Source organism: Somniosus microcephalus, chromosome 3 (genome assembly GCF_052327205.1).
Source record: "Somniosus microcephalus isolate GS21.2 chromosome 3, FLI_Smic_1.0, whole genome shotgun sequence".
Classification (NCBI taxonomy): Eukaryota; Metazoa; Chordata; class Chondrichthyes; order Squaliformes; family Somniosidae; genus Somniosus; species Somniosus microcephalus.
This window is the reverse complement of record NC_140989.1, coordinates 215515320-215523464: the sequence shown is the minus strand read 5'-3', so window position 1 is coordinate 215523464 and position 8145 is coordinate 215515320. Positions and strand designations below refer to the sequence as shown.

Here is an 8145-nt window from a genome sequence, read left to right as displayed (position 1 = left end):
CACCTCACATTAACACACACACACCCTCACCCTCACATTAACACACACACACCCTCACCCTCACATTAACACACACACCCTCACCCTCACATTAACACACACACACCCTCACCTCACATTAACACACACACACCCTCACCTCTCATTAACACACACACACCCTCACCCTCACATTAACACACACACCCTCACCCTCACATTAACACACACACACCCTCACCCTCACATTAACACACACACACCCTCACCTCTCATTAACACACACACACCCTCACCTCACATTAACACACACACACCCTCACCCTCACATTAACACACACACCCTCACCCTCACATTAACACACACACACCCTCACCCTCACATTAACACACACACCCTCACCCTCACATTAACACACACACCCTCACCCTCACATTAACACACACACACCCTCACCCTCACATTAACACACACACACCCTCACCCTCACATTAACACACACACACCCTCACCCTCACATTAACACACACACACACCCTCACCCTCACATTAACACACACACACCCTCACCTCACATTAACACACACACCCTCACCCTCACATTAACACACACACACCCTCACCCTCACATTAACACACACACCCTCACCCTCACATTAACACACACACACCCTCACCCTCACATTAACACACACACCCTCACCCTCACATTAACACACACACCCTCACCCTCACATTAACACACACACACCCTCACCCTCACATTAACACACACACACCCTCACCCTCACATTAACACACACACACCCTCACCCTCACATTAACACACACACACACCCTCACCCTCACATTAACACACACACACCCTGACCCTCACATTAACACACACACACCCTCACCCTCACATTAACACACACACACCCTGACCCTCACATTAACACACACACACCCTCACCCTCACATTAACACACACACCCTCACCCTCACATTAACACACACACACACACCCTCACCCTCACACATGTACACCATCACATACTCTCACTCACACACACTTTCACACACACACCCTCACACACACATGCTCACATTCACACTCACACTCATACTCACAAACACACTATCGCACACACACTATCACTCACACAACCACACACTCACCTTCACACTCACACTCATACTCACAAACACACTATCGCACACACACTGTCACTCACACAACCACACACTCACCTTCAACCTCACACTCACCCTCACACACACACCATCACACACTCACAAATCACCCACAGCCTCACCCTCACACTCTCACAAACACACACTCACACACATTCTTACACACACCCTCACCCTCACACCCTCACACACACACACTCACACACACCCTCATCCTCACACACACACATCCTCTCACACACCCTCACACTCACACACACATACATCCGCACCCTCACACGCACACACACTCACCCTCAGTCACACATGCCCTCACACTCACACAAACCCTCACACTCACACACACCCTCACACTCACACACACACACATCCTCACACAAACGTACACCCTTACACACTAGACCCTGGGGTATCACACTCTGCCATTAGAGAGAAAGAACTTGCATTTCTACAGCGCCTTTCAATACCACCGGACGCCCCAAAGCACTTCACAGCCAATGAAGTACTTTTGAACTGTAGACACTGTTGTAATGTTTGAAACGCAGCAGCCAATTATGCACACAGCAAGGTCCCACAAACAGCAATGACCCAGATAATCTGTTTTTTAACATTGTTGGTTGAAGGATAAATATTGGCCAGGACACCGAGGTGAACGCTCCTGCCCTTCTTCGAAATAGTGCCATCGGATTTTTTACGTCCACCTGAGAGGGCAGACGGGGCCTCGGTTAAACGTCTCATCCGAAAGACGGCACATCAGACAGTGCAGCACTCCCTCAACACTGCACTGGAGTGCCAGTAGATCTGGTGCTCAAATCTAGGAATGGAGTACGTACTAACAGCAGCGCAGTGCCTTACGGCAGAAGGGCTGAGTTCTGCACTCTGCTGCTCGTGATGTAGTCAGGTGAAGTGCACAGTGCAGGCCAGGCACCTGAAGCCGGACCCTCGACAGGCATCCGAAGCAACCAGCTGTGGAGTAGGATAGGCAGAGGCCTGGTGAGGTTAAGTCACCTGCCTGCCTTCTCAATCATGGCAGACGCATACCTCACTCAGACCTGTACAGGAGGCAGAAAAAAGGTGAAATACAAAGGGTTCGTCCTAATACTTTTCCCCCTTTTTTTCTCAGGGTTGGAGGACCCACATTTGTTGCCACTTTCTGCTTCAACCTCACATGTGGTACTTTTGCAGCTTACCCACTCTTTTCCTCAATTTTCTCACGTTCTTTTGTTGTTGTGGGGCCATCACTGTGTCTTTTCACCCTGCAATATTTGCGCATCGATAGAATTAGATAGAAAATACAACACAGAGGCTTGGTGTTTACATAGAATTACATAGAATTTATAGCACAGATACAGGCCATTCGGCCCAACTCATCTATGCTGGTGTTTATGTTCCAAATGAGCCTCCTCCCACCTCTCTTCAGCTCACCCTATTAACATATCCTTCTATTCCTTTCTCCCTCATGTTTTTTTTTATTTAGCTTCCCTTTAAATGTATCTGTTATATTTGTCTCAACTACTCCCTGTGGTAGCGAGTTCCATATTCTAACCACTCTCTGGGTAAAGTTTCTCCTGAATTCCCTATTGGATTTATTAGTGACTATCTTATATTCATGGCCCCTAGATTTGGACTCCTAGCTTATCCTCTACAGGAGCTCCAGTCCTAGTCGCCAGTCCCATATCCCTTCATCCCCCTTTCCTTCAACCACCGAACTAACCTACTCTTAAGCATTGACACGGTCTCTGCTTTTATCACTACTCTTTTGCCCTTTTTGTGTCCTTGTGTCATTTCATTGATGATCTTTTATATCTTCTGACAGTTTCCATGGCACAGTTGGCAGGGTTTTAAAGTAGGGTCCACAACCGAAACGTCAACTTGTTCTCTCCACAGATGCTGTCTGTCCCACTGAGTGTTTTTTTTCCCATTACTTTGTTTTTTTCCCCAATTTTCCAGCTTCTGCGGTCTTTTGCTTTTCACTGGTTGGCGCCATAACCCACTCCCTCCCTCTCTCTGATTGGTGCATCGCTCCATTCTCTCCCTCTCACTTCCTCCTGTTTCTCTCGATTTTTATTCCCCCAAATTTACTAAAAATGCCTTTTTATCTTTCACTTAATTCAAGTCTTGGGCTGCAACTTTGCCAAATAAATAAACCGAGAACCTAATCCTATAGGCAGCATTATAGCTGGACACTGTGACTGGGCCAGGCTTGTGTCTATGCAGGGTTAGTTGTTCCATTGCTGGCTGTCAGATCCAGTACTACGTCTGTGCTTTGAGAAGCAATGTTAGGGCTATTGGTGAATGGTCTTGAATGTGTTGAGTGACTGGACTGTTTATCCTTATTCTCTAGAGCTTTTAAAGATATATAGTTCCTTCATGTTTAACTTCTGCCTTTGAATGGCTGTATTGTGTAATTTAATTGATATTTTGATTCATTTCTTAAAATGAAATTTGAATCCAGAGGAAGGCAGTCGCACTGCGTATCTGACAACAGGCAAAAAAGTCCCTTGAGAGAATTGTGTTAACAGGGCTCTTGGCTCAATATCATTGTATAAACAGAAAGAAAAGAACGACTTGCATTTATATAGCGCCTTTCACAACCTCAGGACGTCCCAAAGTGCTTTATAGCTAATGAAGTACTTTTGAAGTGTAGTCACTGCTGTAATGTAGGAAACACGGCAGCCAACTTGCGCACAGCAAGATTCCATAAGTAACAATGAGATAAATGACCAGATAACCTGTTTTTAGTGATGTTGGTTGAGGGATAAATATTGGCCGGGACAACGGGGAGAACTCCCCCTGCTTGTCGTTGAAATAGTTCCGTGGGATCCTTTATGCCCACCTAAGAGGTCAGATGGAGCCACGGTTTAACCTCTCATCCGAAAGACGGCCCCTCCGACAGTGCGGCACTCCCTCAGCACTGCACTGGAGCGTCAGCCTGGATTGTGTGCTCAAGTTCCCTGAGTGGGGCTTGAACATGCTACCCTGATGACTCAGAGGCAAGAGTGCTACCCACTGAGCCACAGCTGATACTATTGCACAAAAGAATGAATTAAATCAGTAATGTAGGATTCCTCACCGGTTGCTATTAAGTTAATCTACACTGATAAAAGCAGACTTGTGCGCCATGCAGAGCGGTGGAATGCTTGCCCGTGACATGAGAACACTTGAGGCCTAGGAGGGTCTGCCCCTGTGCTGGCCAAATATTAAGCAGGGTTCCTGCGCACACAGGTGCCTATACTGCCTGAGACCCACTGGTTAAGGCACATAAGCCCTGAGGTGTACTTGTTAAGTGTAGCTAACATTTAGAAGGCACATTACCGAGCTGTTCATTGATTTACACCAAGGGTTGCCAACTCTGTTTGGACGCATTCCTGGAGGTTTTATCACATGACCTCCAACCGCCCCATCCGGTCGAACAGCTTGTTTTCCCCCTCCTCCTCCTCTCCGATATTTTTATAAATAATAAACAGAAGCATTCAAAGAATTTTTTTTTTAAAACACATAACTATTTTAATAATGCCCCAGTGGTTTTTCTCCCGGAATTTTTTCCGCCCTCAGCAGTGTCCAGGAGATTAATCTTTAGTTCCCGGAGACTCCGAGCCAATCCCGAGAGTTGGTAACCCGATTTACAGGGGAAGGCAACAAGTAGGAAAGAAAGTGAGAGCATTCAAAAGCTGAACTGCAAAACCCCAGTGAGTTTGTTGGCTAAGGAAGGATTAATCTATAGGAGGTTATAGGTCTGAAAGTGTAATCGTGACTCGGTAGATCTGTCCCAGCAGCAAGCTCCGTCTTCAGGTATAGAATTACAACAACACCACTCCTTAAACTGAACCGCACAAGTTTCAGGAAATTAACTGGCAGCCGATCTCTTCAAGCTTACACTGGTCTGCCTCCAATCGCCTGCTCGTGTCAGTTTTGCCTGTCGTCATGGAGACCAGTTAGATTTACACACATTTTTGCCTTTTATAGTCAGTAGTTTTCTCCCTTTGGGTATTGGTTGGGTGCGCTGGTATGCAGTTTGAGCTAACACAGCCACTCACTCATGCAGTCGCACACACACTCTGCGTGCCTGCAGTGATTGGAAGAAAAGTTTTTTTTTTAAAAGCTCTCGGTAATGCTTAGTGATCCACTTAAAGATGGCCGTGTATGTGAACTGAAGATGGGGTGGCTGTTACTCAGGTGTGTGTGTGTGTGTGTGTGTGTTCAAGCAGACACACGAGGAGGAAGCTGCAAAATGAAATGTTTGGAGTGACGGTTATGAGGCTACATCTGCAGCTTGTGTGAGTTGATGTAACTAATGACTAACCAGCCGTTAATCAGATTTTTCTCACGATAAGGAAGTCTGCAGTACCTGACATCTCATCACATCAACACAAGGCTCAGGTAAAGAGCTTGTGTGTCTCCTTTTTTTTAACAAAGGTAGTTGTACTTAAACTAAATGTGACCGAATGAGGTGCTGTGTAGTCAAACATTGTACATTGTAGGAGTCTACGTACTCCTAACAAAATATACTGAACTCGGAGAGGTTCAACAGAAAAGGTTTAATTGTTGAGACCACATGTTGCACACAAAATGGCGTCAGAGCTTACACCAAGTCTGACTGCTTTTCATCAGTCCACAGCTTCGACTGCTCCTCCCCCGCTCTGGGCTTAACTATGTTGCAGATCGAGTTTCTTAAAGGTGTGATCCTTCTTAAAGGCATGACGCCTGATTTATAGTCTACGGACCGAAAAGCGGATTGTGTCCTTTTTGTGATCGGTACGCCACACAGCTCCCCCCAGAATCCGCTAGTAGGGAGTGTACGAACCGGCATGGCGGCTTGATGGCACGGCCGGAACGGCTCTTGGCGGTTGGTGTCGGGAGCGGGGCGGTCGGACGCGTCGGGCTCTTAGGTGGTCTGCCCTGCGGTGGGGGTTGGCCGACTTGAACGGGTTCGTCGGACTCTAGGTGCGCCAGCTTGAGCCGGTCGACCGACACCTTGTCAGTTCTGCCGCCCACTTGGAGGAGGAAGAACTTGTTCCCCGTCTGGAGTACCTTGTAGGGTCCATCGTATGGGGGCCGTAGAGGTCCTGAGTGGGCATCATGGCGCACAAAAACAAATTTGGCCATGTGCAGGCTAGGTGGTACGCGGGTTGCTGGTTCGCCGTGCCGGCCGGCGGGTACCGGAGCGAACTGTTGTGCTCGGTTGACGAAAGCGCGGTGTTGCTGGTCAGCCGACCAGGGGGTCGTGGCCGTGGGCAGGAACTCTCCGGGTACGCGCAGCGGCTGGCCGTACACGAGTTCTGCCGCCGAGGCTTGCAGGTCTTCCTTGACCACGGAGCGTACGCCAAGTAGCACCCACGGGAGGCGGTCGATCCAGGCCTCGTCCTCGAGGCTGGCGCGGAGGGACGCCTTCATGGACCTGTGGAATCGCTCGCACAGTCCGTTGGCTTGGGGGTGGTAAGCCGTGGTGCGGTGAACGGCCCCCCCGAGGTTTCGGGCGATGGCGGCCCACAGATCAGAGGTGAACTGCGGGCCTCTTCCGACGTCATGTCGGAGGGAACGCCGAACCGAGCGACCCAGGTCCCGATGAACGCCCTCGCGATGTCGGTGGTGGTGGTGGACGTCAGTGGAATGGCCTCGGGCCAGCGGGTGGTACGGTCCACGATTGTCAGCAGGTGCGTGTGACCTTGTGATGGCGGCAGGGGGCTGACGAGGTCGATGTGGACATGGTCAAACCTTCTTTCTGGCACAGTGAACTCCTCGAGTGGGGCTTTGACGTGCTGGTGGATTTTGGCACGCTGGCAAGCTATGCAGGATCTGGACCAGATGCGCACATCTTTGCGCAGGCCGCGCCAGACAAATCGGTTGGCCACCAGTCTAATGGACGCGCGGGTGCCGGGGTGTGAGAGGCCGTGGACGATGTCGAACACCCATTTTCGCCAGGACGCCGGGACTACGGGGCGGGGTTGCGCCAAGGAGGTGTCGCATTTGACAGTGACGGCGGACGGGCCGCAGGCGACGTTGGTCAGTCGCAGCCCTGGGAGGGTTGTGGGCGCGGAGAGCAGATCGGGGTCGGTGCGTTGCTCCGCTGCCAGTTGAGCATAGTCCACTGCCAGGTGGGCGCCGTGGACGGCGGGGCGGGATAGGCAGTCGGCCACCACGTTGTCTCGACCGGAGACGTGCTAGATGTCCGTGGTGAATTCGGACACCGCGGCGAGCTGGCGTTGTTGCCTGGCTGACCACGGGTCCGCAGATTTTGCCATCGCGAATGTCAGGGGTTTGTGGTCGACAAACGCGGTGAAGGGGCGGCCCTCCAGAAGAAATCTAAAATGGCGGACTGCCAGGTACAGTGCGAGGAGCTCGCGGTCAAAGGCGCTGTATTTGGCCTCCGGGGGGTGCAGTTGGCGGCTGAAAAAGGCCAGCAGTTGCCAGGCCCCGTCGACCCACTGTTCGTACACGGCGCCGACCGCGTGGTCGGAGGCGTCCGTGGTGAGGGCCACCCTGGCGTTGGGCTGTGGGTGAGCGAGCATGGTGGCGTCGGCGAGCGCCTTTTTGGTCGAGTCGAAAGCGGTCAACATGTCCGCCGACCACTCGATTGCCATTCTGTCTTTCTTACCCCGCAGGGCTTCGTATAGGGGCCGCATGAGGGAGGCTGCTCCGGGAATGAAGCAGTTGTAAAAGTTGGTCATCCCCAAGAACTCCTGGAGGCCTTTGATGGTGGTAGGCTGGGGGAACTGCTGGGCGGCTTGCACCTTGGCGGGCAGGGGAATGGCTCCGTCCTGCGTGATGTGGTGGCCGAGGAATTCGATCCTGCTGAGGCCGAATTGGCACTTGGCTGGGCTGATGATGAGCCCGTGCTCACTGAGCCACTGGAACAGGGTGCGGAGGTGCTCGATGTGTTACTGCTTGGAGGAACTAGCTACCAGGATGTCATCCAGGTAGACAAAGAGGAACTTCAGGTCCCGGAGGACCGAGTCCATGAGCCGCTGGAAGGCCTGGGCCGCGTTTTT

At 51.0% G+C, this 8145-nt stretch overlaps 1 protein-coding gene across 1 annotated transcript in view; it reads left to right on the top strand.

The window, feature by feature from the left end:
• Positions 1-4796: 4796 nt before the first annotated feature.
• The window catches only part of kiaa1614 (KIAA1614 ortholog), a 203653-nt gene continuing 200304 nt past the window's right edge, over positions 4797-8145 (top strand). The window contains exon 1 of the mRNA XM_085982165.1: positions 4797-5433. The gene's annotated coding sequence lies outside the window, so the exon portion shown is untranslated. The remainder of the gene's footprint in view (positions 5434-8145) is intronic.